General features: G+C 53.6%; 1 long non-coding RNA gene across 1 annotated transcript in view; it reads left to right on the plus strand.

Annotated features, from left to right (window-relative positions):
- The window catches only part of LOC127534321 (uncharacterized), a 60,812-nt gene that overhangs the window by 5,489 nt on the left and 37,670 nt on the right, over positions 1-17,653 (plus strand). The window contains exons 5-7 of the long non-coding RNA XR_007942399.1: positions 63-1,097; positions 6,738-9,737; positions 14,281-15,104. This is a non-coding gene — a long non-coding RNA (uncharacterized LOC127534321). The remainder of the gene's footprint in view (positions 1-62; positions 1,098-6,737; positions 9,738-14,280; positions 15,105-17,653) is intronic.

Genomic DNA, 17,653 nt, shown 5'->3' on the forward strand with positions numbered 1-17,653 from the left:
GGAGTATAGCTCAATGCGTAGAGTGACTGGCTGGCACCCGGGAGGCTGGGGATCGATTCCAGGTGTGAGTGAGTGAGATTGGCATTGGGAGGATAGCTCAGTGGGTGAGTGTGATAGGGAGTATAGCTTAGTGGGTGAGTGAGATAGGGAGTATCGCTCAGTGGGAAGAGTGACTGGCTGGTACCCGGGAGGCTGGGGATCGATTCCAGGTGTGAGTGAGTGAGATTGGCATAGGGAGTATAGCTCAGTGGGTGAGTGAGATAGGGAGTATAGGAGTGAGTGAGAAAGGCCAAGGAGTATAGCTCAATGCGTAGAGTGACTGGCTGGCACCCGGGAGGCTGGGGATCGATTCCAGGTGTGAGTGAGTGAGATTGGCATAGGGAGGATAGCTCAGTCGGTGAGTGAGAAAGGGAGTATAGCTCAGTGGGTGAGTGTGATAGGGAGTATATGAGTGAGTGAGAAAGGCCAAGGAGTATAGCTCAGTGGGTAGAGTGACTGGCTGGCACCCGGGAGGCTGGGGATCGATTCCAGGTGTGAGTGAGTGAGATTGGCATAGGGAGGATAGCAGTGAGTGAGATAGGGAGTATGGATCAGTGGGTGAGTGAGATAGGGAGTATAGCTCAGTGGGTGAGTGTGATAGGGAGTATATGGGTGAGTGAGAAAGGCCAAGGAGTATATCTCAGTGGGTAGAGTGACGGCCTGGCACCCGGGAGGCTGGGGATTGATTCCAGGTGTGAGTGAAATTGGCATAGGGAGGATAGCAGTGAGTGAGATAGGGAGTACAGCTCAGTGGGTGAGTGAGATAGGGAGTATAGCTCAGTGGGTGAGTGTGATAGGGAGTATAGGAGTCAGTGAGAAAGGCCAAGGAGTATAGCTCAGTGGGTAGAGTGACTGGCTGGCACCCGGGAGGCTGGGGATCGATTCCAGGTGTGAGTGAGTGAGATTGGCATAGGGAGGATAGCAGTGAGTGAGATAGGGAGTATAGCTCAGTGGGTGAGTGAGATAGGGAGTATAGGAATGAGTGAGAAAGGCCAAGAAGTATAGCTCAGTGGGTAGAGTGACTGGCTGGCACCCGGGAGGCTCGGGATCGATTCCAGGTGTGAGTGAGTGAGATTGGCATAGGGAGGATAGCTCAGTGGGTGAGTGTGATAGGGAGTATATGAGTGAGTGAGAAAGGCCAAGGAGTATATCTCAGTGGGTAGAGTGACGGGCTGGCACCCGGGAGGCTGGGGATCGATTCCAGGTGTGAGTGAGTGAGATTGGCATAGGGAGGATAGCAGTGAGTGAGATTGGGAGTATCGCTCAGTGGGTGAGTGAGAAAGGGAGTATAGGACTGAGTGAGAAAGGCGAAGGAGTATAGCTCGGTGGGTAGAGTGACTGGCTGGCACCCGGGAGGCTGGGGATCGATTCCAGGTGTGAGTGAGTGAGATTGGCATAGGGAGGATAGCAGTGAGTGAGATAGGGAGTATAGCTCATTGGGTGAGTGAGATAGGGAGTATTGCTCAGTGGGTGAGTGTGATAGGGAGTATAGGAGTCAGTGAGAAAGGCCAAGGAGTATAGCTCAGTGTGTAGAGTGACTGGCTGGCACCCGGGAGGCTGGGGATCGATTCCAGGTGTGAGTGAGTGAGATTGGCATAGGGAGGATAGCGGTGAGTGAGATAGGGAGTATAGCTCAGTGGGTTGAGTGACTGGCTGGCACCTGGGAGGCTGGGGATCGATTCCAGGTGTGAGTGAGTGAGATTGGCATAGGGAGGATAGCAGTGAGTGAGATAGGGAGTATAGCTCAGTGGGTGAGTGAGATAGGGAGTATTCGAGTGAGTGAGAAAGGCCAAGGAGTATAGCTCAGTGGGTAGAGTGACTGGCTGGCACCTGGGAGGCTGGGGATCGATTCCAGGTGTGAGTGAGTGAGATTGGCATAGGGAGGATAGCAGTGAGTGAGATAGGGAGTATAGCTCAGTGGGTGAGTGTGATAGGGAGTATAGGAGTGAGTGAGAAAGGCCAAGGAGTATAGCTCAGTGGGTAGAGTGACTGGCTGGCACCTGGGAGGCTGGGGATCGATTCCAGGTGTGAGTGAGTGAGATTGGCATAGGGAGGATAGCAGTGAGTGAGATAGGGAGTATAGCTCAGTGGGTGAGTGTGATAGGGAGTATAGGAGTGAGTGAGAAAGGCCAAAGAGTATAGCTCAGTGGGTAGAGTGACTGGCTGGCACCTGGGAGGCTGGGGATCGATTCCAGGTGTGAGTGAGTGAGATTGGCATAGGGAGGATAGCAGTGAGTGAGATAGGGAGTATAGCTCAGTGGGTGAGTGTGATAGGGAGTATAGGAGTGAGTGAGAAAGGCCAAGGAGTATAGCTCAGTGGGTAGAGTGACTGGCTGGCACCCGGGAGGCTGGGGATCGATTCCAAGTGTGAGTGAGTGAGATTGGCAAAGGGAGGATAGCAGTGAGTGAGAAAGGGAGTATCCGAGTGAGAAAGGCCAAGGAGTATAGCTCAGTGGGTAGAGTGACTGGCTGGCACCCGGGAGGCTGGGGATCGATTCCAGGTGTGAGTGAGATTGGCATCGGGAGGATTGCAGTGAGTGAGATAGGGAGTATAGCTCAGTGGGTGAGTGTGATAGGGAGTATAGGAGTGAGTGAGAAACGCCAAGGAGTACAGCTCAGTGGGTGAGTGAGATAGGGAGGCTGGGGATCGATTCCAAGTGTGAGTGAGTGAGATTGGCAAAGGGAGGATAGCAGTGAGTGAGATAGGGAGTATCGCTCAGTGGGTGAGTGAGATAGGGAGTATAGCTCAGTGGGTGAGTGTGAAAGGGAGTATCCGAGTGAGTGAGAAAGGCCAAGGAGTATAGCTCAGTGGGTAGAGTGACTGGCTGGCAGCCGGGAGGCTGGGCATCGATTCCAGGTGTGAGTGAGATTGGCATCGGGAGGATTGCAGTGAGTGAGATAGGGAGTATAGCTCAGTGGGTGAGTGTGATAGGGATTACAGGAGTGAGTGAGAAAGGCCAAGGAGTATAGCTCAGTGGGTAGAGTGACTGGCTGGCACCCGGGAGGCTGGGGATCGATTCCAGGTGTGAGTGAGTGAGATTGGCATAGGGAGGATAGCAGTGAGTGAGATAGGGAGTATAGCTCAGTGGGTTGAGTGACTGGCTGGCACCTGGGAGGCTGGGGATCGATTCCAGGTGTGAGTGAGTGAGATTGGCATAGGGAGGATAGCAGTGAGTGAGATAGGGAGTATAGCTCAGTGGGTGAGTGAGATAGGGAGTATTCGAGTGAGTGAGAAAGGCCAAGGAGTATAGCTCAGTGGGTAGAGTGACTGGCTGGCACCCGGGACGCTGGGGATCGATTCCAGGTGTGAGTGAGATTGGCATCGGGAGGATTGCAGTGAGTGAGATAGGGAGAACAGCTCAGTGGGTGAGTGTGATAGGGAGTATAGGAGTGAGTGAGAAACGCCAAGGAGTATCGCTCAGTGGGTGAGTGAGATAGGGAGTATAGCTCAGTGGGTGAGTGAGATAGGGGGTATAGGAGTGAGTGAGAAAGGCCAAGGAGAATAGCTCAGTGGGAAGAGTGACTGGCTGGCACCCGGGAGGCTGGAGATCGATTCCAGGTGTGAGTGAGTGAGATTGGCATAGGGAGGATAGCTCAGTGGGTGAGTGAGAAAGGCCAAGGAGTATAGCTCAGTGGGTAGAGTGACTGGCTGGCACCCGGGAGGCTGGGGATTGATTCCAGGTGTGAGTGAGTAAGATTGGCGTAGGGAGGATAGCAGTGAGTGAGATAGGGAGTATAGCTCAGTGGGTGAGTGTGATAGGGAGTATAGGAGTCAGTGAGAAAGGCCAAGGAGTATAGCTCAGTGGGTAGAGTGACTGGCTGGCACCCGGGAGGCTGGGGATCGATTCCAGGTGTGAGTGAGTGAGATTGGCATAGGGAGGATAGCAGTGAGTGAGATAGGGAGGATAGCTCAGTGGGTGAGTGTGATAGGGAGTATATGAGTGAGTGAGAAAGGCCAAGGAGTATATCTCAGTGGGTAGAGTGACGGGCTGGCACCCGGGAGGCTGGGGATCGATTCCAGGTGTGAGTGAGTGAGATTGGCATAGGGAGGATAGCAGTGAGTGAGATTGGGAGTATCGCTCAGTGGGTGAGTGAGAAAGGGAGTATAGGACTGAGTGAGAAAGGCGAAGGAGTATAGCTCGGTGGGTAGAGTGACTGGCTGGCACCCGGGAGGCTGGGGATCGATTCCAGGTGTGAGTGAGTGAGATTGGCATAGGGAGGATAGCAGTGAGTGAGATAGGGAGTATAGCTCATTGGGTGAGTGAGATAGGGAGTATTGCTCAGTGGGTGAGTGTGATAGGGAGTATAGGAGTCAGTGAGAAAGGCCAAGGAGTATAGCTCAGTGGGTAGAGTGACTGGCTGGCACCCGGGAGGCTGGGGATCGATTCCAGGTGTGAGTGAGTGAGATTGGCATAGGGAGGATAGCGGTGAGTGAGATAGGGAGTATAGCTCAGTGGGTTGAGTGACTGGCTGGCACCTGGGAGGCTGGGGATCGATTCCAGGTGTGAGTGAGTGAGATTGGCATAGGGAGGATAGCAGTGAGTGAGATAGGGAGTATAGCTCAGTGGGTGAGTGAGATAGGGAGTATTCGAGTGAGTGAGAAAGGCCAAGGAGTATAGCTCAGTGGGTAGAGTGACTGGCTGGCACCTGGGAGGCTGGGGATCGATTCCAGGTGTGAGTGAGTGAGATTGGCATAGGGAGGATAGCAGTGAGTGAGATAGGGAGTATAGCTCAGTGGGTGAGTGTGATAGGGAGTATAGGAGTGAGTGAGAAAGGCCAAGGAGTATAGCTCAGTGGGTAGAGTGACTGGCTGGCACCTGGGAGGCTGGGGATCGATTCCAGGTGTGAGTGAGTGAGATTGGCATAGGGAGGATAGCAGTGAGTGAGATAGGGAGTATAGCTCAGTGGGTGAGTGTGATAGGGAGTATAGGAGTGAGTGAGAAAGGCCAAGGAGTATAGCTCAGTGGGTAGAGTGACTGGCTGGCACCTGGGAGGCTGGGGATCGATTCCAGGTGTGAGTGAGTGAGATTGGCATAGGGAGGATAGCAGTGAGTGAGATAGGGAGTATAGCTCAGTGGGTGAGTGTGATAGGGAGTATAGGAGTGAGTGAGAAAGGCCAAGGAGTATAGCTCAGTGGGTAGAGTGACTGGCTGGCACCCGGGAGGCTGGGGATCGATTCCAAGTGTGAGTGAGTGAGATTGGCAAAGGGAGGATAGCAGTGAGTGAGAAAGGGAGTATCCGAGTGAGAAAGGCCAAGGAGTATAGCTCAGTGGGTAGAGTGACTGGCTGGCACCCGGGAGGCTGGGGATCGATTCCAGGTGTGAGTGAGATTGGCATCGGGAGGATTGCAGTGAGTGAGATAGGGAGTATAGCTCAGTGGGTGAGTGTGATAGGGAGTATAGGAGTGAGTGAGAAACGCCAAGGAGTACAGCTCAGTGGGTGAGTGAGATAGGGAGGCTGGGGATCGATTCCAAGTGTGAGTGAGTGAGATTGGCAAAGGGAGGATAGCAGTGAGTGAGATAGGGAGTATCGCTCAGTGGGTGAGTGAGATAGGGAGTATAGCTCAGTGGGTGAGTGTGAAAGGGAGTATCCGAGTGAGTGAGAAAGGCCAAGGAGTATAGCTCAGTGGGTAGAGTGACTGGCTGGCAGCCGGGAGGCTGGGCATCGATTCCAGGTGTGAGTGAGATTGGCATCGGGAGGATTGCAGTGAGTGAGATAGGGAGTATAGCTCAGTGGGTGAGTGTGATAGGGATTACAGGAGTGAGTGAGAAAGGCCAAGGAGTATAGCTCAGTGGGTAGAGTGACTGGCTGGCACCCGGGAGGCTGGGGATCGATTCCAGGTGTGAGTGAGTGAGATTGGCATAGGGAGGATAGCAGTGAGTGAGATAGGGAGTATAGCTCAGTGGGTTGAGTGACTGGCTGGCACCTGGGAGGCTGGGGATCGATTCCAGGTGTGAGTGAGTGAGATTGGCATAGGGAGGATAGCAGTGAGTGAGATAGGGAGTATAGCTCAGTGGGTGAGTGAGATAGGGAGTATTCGAGTGAGTGAGAAAGGCCAAGGAGTATAGCTCAGTGGGTAGAGTGACTGGCTGGCACCCGGGACGCTGGGGATCGATTCCAGGTGTGAGTGAGATTGGCATCGGGAGGATTGCAGTGAGTGAGATAGGGAGAACAGCTCAGTGGGTGAGTGTGATAGGGAGTATAGGAGTGAGTGAGAAACGCCAAGGAGTATCGCTCAGTGGGTGAGTGAGATAGGGAGTATAGCTCAGTGGGTGAGTGAGATAGGGGGTATAGGAGTGAGTGAGAAAGGCCAAGGAGAATAGCTCAGTGGGAAGAGTGACTGGCTGGCACCCGGGAGGCTGGAGATCGATTCCAGGTGTGAGTGAGTGAGATTGGCATAGGGAGGATAGCTCAGTGGGTGAGTGAGAAAGGCCAAGGAGTATAGCTCAGTGGGTAGAGTGACTGGCTGGCACCCGGGAGGCTGGGGATTGATTCCAGGTGTGAGTGAGTAAGATTGGCGTAGGGAGGATAGCAGTGAGTGAGATAGGGAGTATAGCTCAGTGGGTGAGTGAGATAGGGAGTATAGCTCAGTGGGTGAGTGTGATAGGGAGTATATGAGTGAGTGAGAAAGGCCAAGGAGTATATCTCAGTGGGTAGAGTGACTGGCTGGCACCCGGGAGGCTGGGGATCGATTCCAGGTGTGAGTGAGTGAGATTGGCATAGGGAGGATAGCTCAGTGGGTGAGTCAGATAGGGAGTATTGCTCAGTGGGTGAGTGTGATAGGGAGTATAGGAGTGAGTGAGAAAGGCCAAGGAGTATAGCTCAGTGGGTAGAGTGACTGGCTGGCACCCGGGAGGGCTGGGGATCGATTCCAGGTGTGAGTGAGTGAGATTGGCATCGGGAGGATAGCAGTGAGTGAGATAGGGAGTATAGCTCAGTGGGTGAGTGAGATAGGGAGGATAGCTCAGTGGGTGAGTGAGATAGGGAGTATTCGAGTGAGTGAGAAAGGCCAAGGAGTATAGCTCAGTGGGTAGAGTGACTGGCTGGCACCCGGGAGGCTGGGGATCGATTCCAGGTGTGAGTGAGATTGGCATCGGGAGGATTGCAGTGAGTGAGATAGGGAGAACAGCTCAGTGGGTGAGTGTGATAGGGAGTATAGGAGTGAGTGAGAAACGCCAAGGAGTATAGCTCAGTGGGTGAGTGAGATAGGGAGTATAGCTCAGTGGGTGAGTGTGATAGGGATTACAGGAGTGAGTGAGAAAGGCCAAGGAGTATAGCTCAGTGGGTAGAGTGACTGGCTGGCACCCGGGAGGCTGGGGATCGATTCCAGGTGTGAGTGAGTGAGATTGGCATAGGGAGGATAGCAGTGAGTGAGAAGGGGAGTATCGCTCAGTGGGTGAGTGAGATAGGGAGGCTGGGGATCGATTCCAAGTGTGAGTGAGTGAGATTGGCAAAGGGAGGATAGCAGTGAGTGAGATAGGGAGTATCGCTCAGTGGGTGAGTGAGATAGGGAGTATAGCTCAGTGGGTGAGTGTGAAAGGGAGTATCCGAGTGAGTGAGAAAGGCCAAGGAGTATAGCTCAGTGGGTAGAGTGACTGGCTGGCACCCGGGAGGCTGGGGATCGATTCCAGGTGTGAGTGAGATTGGCATCGGGAGGATTGCAGTGAGTGAGATAGGGAGTATAGCTCAGTGGGTGAGTGTGATAGGGATTACAGGAGTGAGTGAGAAAGGCCAAGGAGTATAGCTCAGTGGGTAGAGTGACTGGCTGGCACCCGGGAGGCTGGGGATCGATTCCAGGTGTGAGTGAGTGAGATTGGCATAGGGAGGATAGCAGTGAGTGAGATAGGGAGTATAGCTCAGTGGGTTGAGTGACTGGCTGGCACCTGGGAGGCTGGGGATCGATTCCAGGTGTGAGTGAGTGAGATTGGCATAGGGAGGATAGCAGTGAGTGAGATAGGGAGTATAGCTCAGTGGGTGAGTGAGATAGGGAGTATTCGAGTGAGTGAGAAAGGCCAAGGAGTATAGCTCAGTGGGTAGAGTGACTGGCTGGCACCCGGGACGCTGGGGATCGATTCCAGGTGTGAGTGAGATTGGCATCGGGAGGATTGCAGTGAGTGAGATAGGGAGAACAGCTCAGTGGGTGAGTGTGATAGGGAGTATAGGAGTGAGTGAGTGAGAAACGCCAAGGAGTATCGCTCAGTGGGTGAGTGAGATAGGGAGTATAGCTCAGTGGGTGAGTGAGATAGGGGGTATAGGAGTGAGTGAGAAAGGCCAAGGAGAATAGCTCAGTGGGAAGAGTGACTGGCTGGCACCCGGGAGGCTGGAGATCGATTCCAGGTGTGAGTGAGTGAGATTGGCATAGGGAGGATAGCTCAGTGGGTGAGTGAGAAAGGCCAAGGAGTATAGCTCAGTGGGTAGAGTGACTGGCTGGCACCCGGGAGGCTGGGGATCGATTCCAGGTGTGAGTGAGTGAGATTGGCATAGGGAGGATAGCTCAGTGGGTGAGTCAGATAGGGAGTATTGCTCAGTGGGTGAGTGTGATAGGGAGTATAGGAGTGAGTGAGAAAGGCCAAGGAGTATAGCTCAGTGGGTAGAGTGACTGGCTGGCACCCGGGAGGGCTGGGGATCGATTCCAGGTGTGAGTGAGTGAGATTGGCATCGGGAGGATAGCAGTGAGTGAGATAGGGAGTATAGCTCAGTGGGTGAGTGAGATAGGGAGGATAGCTCAGTGGGTGAGTGAGATAGGGAGTATTCGAGTGAGTGAGAAAGGCCAAGGAGTATAGCTCAGTGGGTAGAGTGACTGGCTGGCACCCGGGAGGCTGGGGATCGATTCCAGGTGTGAGTGAGATTGGCATCGGGAGGATTGCAGTGAGTGAGATAGGGAGAACAGCTCAGTGGGTGAGTGTGATAGGGAGTATAGGAGTGAGTGAGAAACGCCAAGGAGTATAGCTCAGTGGGTGAGTGAGATAGGGAGTATAGCTCAGTGGGTGAGTGTGATAGGGATTACAGGAGTGAGTGAGAAAGGCCAAGGAGTATAGCTCAGTGGGTAGAGTGACTGGCTGGCACCCGGGAGGCTGGGGATCGATTCCAGGTGTGAGTGAGTGAGATTGGCATAGGGAGGATAGCAGTGAGTGAGAAGGGGAGTATCGCTCAGTGGGTGAGTGAGATAGGGAGTATAGCTCAGTGGGTGAGTGAGATAGAGAGTATAGGAGTGAGTGAGAAAGGCCAAGGTGTATAGCTCAGTGGGACGAGTGACTGGCTGGCACCCGGGAGGCTCGGGATCGATTCCAGGTGTGAGTGAGAGAGATTGGCATAGGGAGGATAGCAGTGAGTGAGATAGAGAGTATCGCTCAGTGGGTGAGTGAGATAGGCCAAGGAGTAGAGCTCAGTGGGTTGAGTGACTGACTGGCACCCGGGAGGCTGGGGATCGATTCCAGGTGTGAGTGAGATTGGCATCGGGAGTATAGCTCAGTGGGTGAGTGAGAAAGGGAGTATAGCTCAGTGGGTGAGTGAGATAGGGAGTATACGAGTGAGTGAGAAACGCCAAGGAGTATAGCTCAGTGGGTGAGTGAGATAGGGAGTATAGCTCAGTGGGTGAGTGTGATAGGGATTACAGGAGTGAGTGAGAAAGGCCAAGGAGTATAGCTCAGTGGGTAGAGTGACTGGCTGGCACCCGGGAGGCTGGGGATCGATTCCAGGTGTGAGTGAGATTGGCATCGGGAGGATTGCAGTGAGTGAGATAGGGAGAACAGCTCAGTGGGTGAGTGTGATAGGGAGTATAGGAGTGAGTGAGAAACGCCAAGGAGTATAGCTCAGTGGGTGAGTGAGATAGGGAGTATAGCTCAGTGGGTGAGTGTGATAGGGATTACAGGAGTGAGTGAGAAAGGCCAAGGAGTATAGCTCAGTGGGTAGAGTGACTGGCTGGCACCCGGGAGGCTGGGGATCGATTCCAGGTGTGAGTGAGTGAGATTGGCATCGGGAGGATAGCAGTGAGTGAGATAGGGAGTATAGCTCAGTGGGTGAGTGTGATAGGGATTACAGGAGTGAGTGAGAAAGGCCAAGGAGTATAGCTCAGTGGGTAGAGTGACTGGCTGGCACCCGGGAGGCTGGGGATCGATTCCAGGTGTGAGTGAGAGAGATTGGCATAGGGAGGTTAGCAGTGAGTGAGATAGGGAGTATCGCTCAGTGGGTGAGTGAGATAGGGAGTATCGCTCAGTGGGTGGGTGAGTGAGAAAGGGAGTATAGCTCAGTGGGTGAGTGAGAAAGGCCAAATTGTATAGCTCAGTGGGAAGAGTGACTGCCTGGCACCCGGGAGGCTGGGGATCGATTCCAGGTGTGAGTGAGTGAGATTGGCATAGGGAGGATAGCAGTGAGTGAGATAGGGAGTATCGCTCAGTGGGTGAGTGTGATAGGGAGTATAGCTCGGTGGGTGGGTGTGATAGGGATTATAGCTCAGAGGGTAGTGACTGGCTGGCACCCGGGAGGCTGGGGATCGATTCCTGGTGTGAGTGAGAGAGATTGGCATAGGGAGGATAGCAGTGAGTGAGATAGGGAGTATAGCTCAGTGGATGAGTGAGAAAGGGAGTATAGCTCAGTGGGTGAGTGTGATAGGGAGTATAGGAGTGAGTGAGAAAGGCCAAGGAGTATAGCTCAGTGGGTAGAGTGACTGGCTGGCACCCGGGAGGCTGGGGATCGATTCCAGGTGTGAGTGAGAGAGATTGGCATAGGGAGGATAGCAGTGAGTGAGATAGGGAGTATAGCTCAGTGGGTGAGTGAGATAGGGAGTATAGCTCAGTGGGTGAGTGTGATAGGGAGTATATGAGTGAGTGAGAAAGGCCAAGGAGTATATCTCAGTGGGTAGAGTGACTGGCTGGCACCCGGGAGGCTGGGTATCGATTCCAGGTGTGAGTGAGTGAGATTGGCATAGGGGAGGATAGCTCAGTGGGTGAGTCAGATAGGGAGTATTGCTCAGTGGGTGAGTGTGATAGGGAGTATAGGAGTGAGTGAGAAAGGCCAAGGAGTATAGCTCAGTGGGTAGAGTGACTGGCTGGCACCCGGGAGGCTGGGGATTGATTCCAGGTGTGAGTGAGTGAAATTGGCATAGGGAGGATAGCAGTGAGTGAGATAGGGAGTATAGCTCAGTGGGTGAGTGAGATCGGGAGTATAGGAGTGAGTGAGAAACGCCAAGGAGTATCGCTCAGTGGGTTGATTGAGATTGGGAGTATAGCTCAGTGGGTGAGTGTGATAGGGAGTATAGGAGTGAGTGAGAAAGGCCAAGGAGTATCGCTCAGTGGGTAGAGTGACTGGCTGGCACCCGGGAGGCTGGGGATCGATTCCAGGTGTGAGTGAGTGAGATTGGCATAGGGAGTATAGCTAAGTGCGTGAGTGAGATAGGAAGTATAGCTCAGTGGGTGAGTGTGATAGGGAGTATAGGAGTGAGTGAGAAAGGCCAAGGAGTATAGCTCAGTGGGTAGAGTGAGATAGGCAAAGGGAGTATAGTCGTGAGTGAGATAGGCATAGGGAGTATAGCTCAGTGGGTAGAGTGAGTGACTGGCTGGCACGCGGGAGGCTCGGGATCGATTCCAGGTGTGAGTGAGTGAGATTGGCATAGGGAGGATAGCAGTGAGTGAGATAGGGAGTATAGCTCAGTGGGTTGAGTGACTGGCTGGCACCTGGGAGGCTGGGGATCGATTCCAGGTGTGAGTGAGTGAGATTGGCATAGGGAGGATAGCAGTGAGTGAGATAGGGAGTATAGCTCAGTGGGTGAGTGAGATAGGGAGTATTCGAGTGAGTGAGAAAGGCCAAGGAGTATAGCTCAGTGGGTAGAGTGACTGGCTGGCACCCGGGACGCTGGGGATCGATTCCAGGTGTGAGTGAGATTGGCATCGGGAGGATTGCAGTGAGTGAGATAGGGAGAACAGCTCAGTGGGTGAGTGTGATAGGGAGTATAGGAGTGAGTGAGTGAGAAACGCCAAGGAGTATCGCTCAGTGGGTGAGTGAGATAGGGAGTATAGCTCAGTGGGTGAGTGAGATAGGGGGTATAGGAGTGAGTGAGAAAGGCCAAGGAGAATAGCTCAGTGGGAAGAGTGACTGGCTGGCACCCGGGAGGCTGGAGATCGATTCCAGGTGTGAGTGAGTGAGATTGGCATAGGGAGGATAGCTCAGTGGGTGAGTGAGAAAGGCCAAGGAGTATAGCTCAGTGGGTAGAGTGACTGGCTGGCACCCGGGAGGCTGGGGATTGATTCCAGGTGTGAGTGAGTAAGATTGGCGTAGGGAGGATAGCAGTGAGTGAGATAGGGAGTATAGCTCAGTGGGTGAGTGTGATAGGGAGTATAGGAGTCAGTGAGAAAGGCCAAGGAGTATAGCTCAGTGGGTAGAGTGACTGGCTGGCACCCGGGAGGCTGGGGATCGATTCCAGGTGTGAGTGAGTGAGATTGGCATAGGGAGGATAGCAGTGAGTGAGATAGGGAGGATAGCTCAGTGGGTGAGTGTGATAGGGAGTATATGAGTGAGTGAGAAAGGCCAAGGAGTATATCTCAGTGGGTAGAGTGACGGGCTGGCACCCGGGAGGCTGGGGATCGATTCCAGGTGTGAGTGAGTGAGATTGGCATAGGGAGGATAGCAGTGAGTGAGATTGGGAGTATCGCTCAGTGGGTGAGTGAGAAAGGGAGTATAGGACTGAGTGAGAAAGGCGAAGGAGTATAGCTCGGTGGGTAGAGTGACTGGCTGGCACCCGGGAGGCTGGGGATCGATTCCAGGTGTGAGTGAGTGAGATTGGCATAGGGAGGATAGCAGTGAGTGAGATAGGGAGTATAGCTCATTGGGTGAGTGAGATAGGGAGTATTGCTCAGTGGGTGAGTGTGATAGGGAGTATAGGAGTCAGTGAGAAAGGCCAAGGAGTATAGCTCAGTGGGTAGAGTGACTGGCTGGCACCCGGGAGGCTGGGGATCGATTCCAGGTGTGAGTGAGTGAGATTGGCATAGGGAGGATAGCGGTGAGTGAGATAGGGAGTATAGCTCAGTGGGTTGAGTGACTGGCTGGCACCTGGGAGGCTGGGGATCGATTCCAGGTGTGAGTGAGTGAGATTGGCATAGGGAGGATAGCAGTGAGTGAGATAGGGAGTATAGCTCAGTGGGTGAGTGAGATAGGGAGTATTCGAGTGAGTGAGAAAGGCCAAGGAGTATAGCTCAGTGGGTAGAGTGACTGGCTGGCACCTGGGAGGCTGGGGATCGATTCCAGGTGTGAGTGAGTGAGATTGGCATAGGGAGGATAGCAGTGAGTGAGATAGGGAGTATAGCTCAGTGGGTGAGTGTGATAGGGAGTATAGGAGTGAGTGAGAAAGGCCAAGGAGTATAGCTCAGTGGGTAGAGTGACTGGCTGGCACCTGGGAGGCTGGGGATCGATTCCAGGTGTGAGTGAGTGAGATTGGCATAGGGAGGATAGCAGTGAGTGAGATAGGGAGTATAGCTCAGTGGGTGAGTGTGATAGGGAGTATAGGAGTGAGTGAGAAAGGCCAAGGAGTATAGCTCAGTGGGTAGAGTGACTGGCTGGCACCTGGGAGGCTGGGGATCGATTCCAGGTGTGAGTGAGTGAGATTGGCATAGGGAGGATAGCAGTGAGTGAGATAGGGAGTATAGCTCAGTGGGTGAGTGTGATAGGGAGTATAGGAGTGAGTGAGAAAGGCCAAGGAGTATAGCTCAGTGGGTAGAGTGACTGGCTGGCACCCGGGAGGCTGGGGATCGATTCCAAGTGTGAGTGAGTGAGATTGGCAAAGGGAGGATAGCAGTGAGTGAGAAAGGGAGTATCCGAGTGAGAAGGCCAAGGAGTATAGCTCAGTGGGTAGAGTGACTGGCTGGCACCCGGGAGGCTGGGGAATCGATTCCAGGTGTGAGTGAGATTGGCATCGGGAGGATTGCAGTGAGTGAGATAGGGAGTATAGCTCAGTGGGTGAGTGTGATAGGGAGTATAGGAGTGAGTGAGAAACGCCAAGGAGTACAGCTCAGTGGGTGAGTGAGATAGGGAGGCTGGGGATCGATTCCAAGTGTGAGTGAGTGAGATTGGCAAAGGGAGGATAGCAGTGAGTGAGATAGGGAGTATCGCTCAGTGGGTGAGTGAGATAGGGAGTATAGCTCAGTGGGTGAGTGTGAAAGGGAGTATCCGAGTGAGTGAGAAAGGCCAAGGAGTATAGCTCAGTGGGTAGAGTGACTGGCTGGCAGCCGGGAGGCTGGGCATCGATTCCAGGTGTGAGTGAGATTGGCATCGGGAGGATTGCAGTGAGTGAGATAGGGAGTATAGCTCAGTGGGTGAGTGTGATAGGGATTACAGGAGTGAGTGAGAAAGGCCAAGGAGTATAGCTCAGTGGGTAGAGTGACTGGCTGGCACCCGGGAGGCTGGGGATCGATTCCAGGTGTGAGTGAGTGAGATTGGCATAGGGAGGATAGCAGTGAGTGAGATAGGGAGTATAGCTCAGTGGGTTGAGTGACTGGCTGGCACCTGGGAGGCTGGGGATCGATTCCAGGTGTGAGTGAGTGAGATTGGCATAGGGAGGATAGCAGTGAGTGAGATAGGGAGTATAGCTCAGTGGGTGAGTGAGATAGGGAGTATTCGAGTGAGTGAGAAAGGCCAAGGAGTATAGCTCAGTGGGTAGAGTGACTGGCTGGCACCCGGGACGCTGGGGATCGATTCCAGGTGTGAGTGAGATTGGCATCGGGAGGATTGCAGTGAGTGAGATAGGGAGAACAGCTCAGTGGGTGAGTGTGATAGGGAGTATAGGAGTGAGTGAGAAACGCCAAGGAGTATCGCTCAGTGGGTGAGTGAGATAGGGAGTATAGCTCAGTGGGTGAGTGAGATAGGGGGTATAGGAGTGAGTGAGAAAGGCCAAGGAGAATAGCTCAGTGGGAAGAGTGACTGGCTGGCACCCGGGAGGCTGGAGATCGATTCCAGGTGTGAGTGAGTGAGATTGGCATAGGGAGGATAGCTCAGTGGGTGAGTGAGAAAGGCCAAGGAGTATAGCTCAGTGGGTAGAGTGACTGGCTGGCACCCGGGAGGCTGGGGATTGATTCCAGGTGTGAGTGAGTAAGATTGGCGTAGGGAGGATAGCAGTGAGTGAGATAGGGAGTATAGCTCAGTGGGTGAGTGAGATAGGGAGTATAGCTCAGTGGGGTGAGTGTGATAGGGAGTATATGAGTGAGTGAGAAAGGCCAAGGAGTATATCTCAGTGGGTAAGAGTGACTGGCTGGCACCCGGGAGGCTGGGGATCGATTCCAGGTGTGAGTGAGTGAGATTGGCATAGGGAGGATAGCTCAGTGGGTGAGTCAGATAGGGAGTATTGCTCAGTGGGTGAGTGTGATAGGGAGTATAGGAGTGAGTGAGAAAGGCCAAGGAGTATAGCTCAGTGGGTAGAGTGACTGGCTGGCACCCGGGAGGGCTGGGGATCGATTCCAGGTGTGAGTGAGTGAGATTGGCATCGGGAGGATAGCAGTGAGTGAGATAGGGAGTATAGCTCAGTGGGTGAGTGAGATAGGGAGGATAGCTCAGTGGGTGAGTGAGATAGGGAGTATTCGAGTGAGTGAGAAAGGCCAAGGAGTATAGCTCAGTGGGTAGAGTGACTGGCTGGCACCCGGGAGGCTGGGGATCGATTCCAGGTGTGAGTGAGATTGGCATCGGAGGATTGCAGTGAGTGAGATAGGGAGAACAGCTCAGTGGGTGAGTGTGATAGGGAGTATAGGAGTGAGTGAGAAACGCCAAGGAGTATAGCTCAGTGGGTGAGTGAGATAGGGAGTATAGCTCAGTGGGTGAGTGTGATAGGGATACAGGAGTGAGTGAGAAAGGCCAAGGAGTATAGCTCAGTGGGTAGAGTGACTGGCTGGCACCCGGGAGGCTGGGGATCGATTCCAGGTGTGAGTGAGTGAGATTGGCATAGGGAGGATAGCAGTGAGTGAGAAGGGGAGTATCGCTCAGTGGTGAGTGAGATAGGGAGGCTGGGGATCGATTCCAAGTGTGAGTGAGTGAGATTGGCAAAGGGAGGATAGCAGTGAGTGAGATAGGGAGTATCGCTCAGTGGGTGAGTGAGATAGGGAGTATAGCTCAGTGGGTGAGTGTGAAAGGGAGTATCCGAGTGAGTGAGAAAGGCCAAGGAGTATAGCTCAGTGGGTAGAGTGACTGGCTGGCACCCGGGAGGCTGGGGATCGATTCCAGGTGTGAGTGAGATTGGCATCGGGAGGATTGCAGTGAGTGAGATAGGGAGTATAGCTCAGTGGGTGAGTGTGATAGGATTACAGGAGTGAGTGAGAAAGGCCAAGGAGTATAGCTCAGTGGGTAGAGTGACTGGCTGGCACCCGGGAGGCTGGGGATCGATTCCAGGTGTGAGTGAGTGAGATTGGCATAGGGAGGATAGCAGTGAGTGAGATAGGGAGTATAGCTCAGTGGGTTGAGTGACTGGCTGGCACCTGGGAGGCTGGGGATCGATTCCAGGTGTGAGTGAGTGAGATTGGCATAGGGAGGATAGCAGTGAGTGAGATAGGGAGTAATAGCTCAGTGGGTGAGTGAGATAGGGAGTATTCCGAGTGAGTGAGAAAGGCCAAGGAGTATAGCTCAGTGGGTAGAGTGACTGGCTGGCACCCGGGACGCTGGGGATCGATTCCAGGTGTGAGTGAGATTGGCATCGGGAGGATTGCAGTGAGTGAGATAGGGAGAACAGCTCAGTGGGTGAGTGTGATAGGGAGTATAGGAGTGAGTGAGTGAGAAACGCCCAAGGAGTATCGCTCAGTGGGTGAGTGAGATAGGAGTATAGCTCAGTGGGTGAGTGAGATAGGGGGTATAGGAGTGAGTGAGAAAGGCCAAGGAGAATAGCTCAGTGGGAAGAGTGACTGGCTGGCACCCGGAGGCTGGAGATCGATTCCAGGTGTGAGTGAGTGAGATTGGCATAGGGAGGATAGCTCAGTGGGTGAGTGAGAAAGGCCAAGGAGTATAGCTCAGTGGGTAGAGTGACTGGCTGGCACCCGGGAGCTGGGGATCGATTCCAGGTGTGAGTGAGTGAGATTGGCATAGGGAGGATAGCTCAGTGGGTGAGTCAGATAGGGAGTATTGCTCAGTGGGTGAGTGTGATAGGGAGTATAGGAGTGAGTGAGAAAGGCCAAGGAGTATAGCTCAGTGGGTAGAGTGACTGGCTGGCACCCGGGAGGGCTGGGGATCGATTCCAGGTGTGAGTGAGTGAGATTGGCATCGGGAGGATAGCAGTGAGTGAGATAGGGAGTATAGCTCAGTGGGTGAGTGAGATAGGGAGGATAGCTCAGTGGGTGAGTGAGATAGGGAGTATTCGAGTGAGTGAGAAAGGCCAAGGAGTATAGCTCAGTGGGTAGAGTGACTGGCTGGCACCCGGGAGGCTGGGGATCGATTCCAGGTGTGAGTGAGATTGGCATCGGGAGGATTGCAGTGAGTGAGATAGGGAGAACAGCTCAGTGGGTGAGTGTGATAGGGAGTATAGGAGTGAGTGAGAAACGCCAAGGAGTATAGCTCAGTGGGTGAGTGAGATAGGGAGTATAGCTCAGTGGGTGAGTGTGATAGGGATTACAGGAGTGAGTGAGAAAGGCCAAGGAGTATAGCTCAGTGGGTA

This window comes from Acanthochromis polyacanthus, chromosome 6 (genome assembly GCF_021347895.1).
Source record: "Acanthochromis polyacanthus isolate Apoly-LR-REF ecotype Palm Island chromosome 6, KAUST_Apoly_ChrSc, whole genome shotgun sequence".
In the NCBI taxonomy this organism is placed as follows: Eukaryota; Metazoa; Chordata; class Actinopteri; family Pomacentridae; genus Acanthochromis; species Acanthochromis polyacanthus.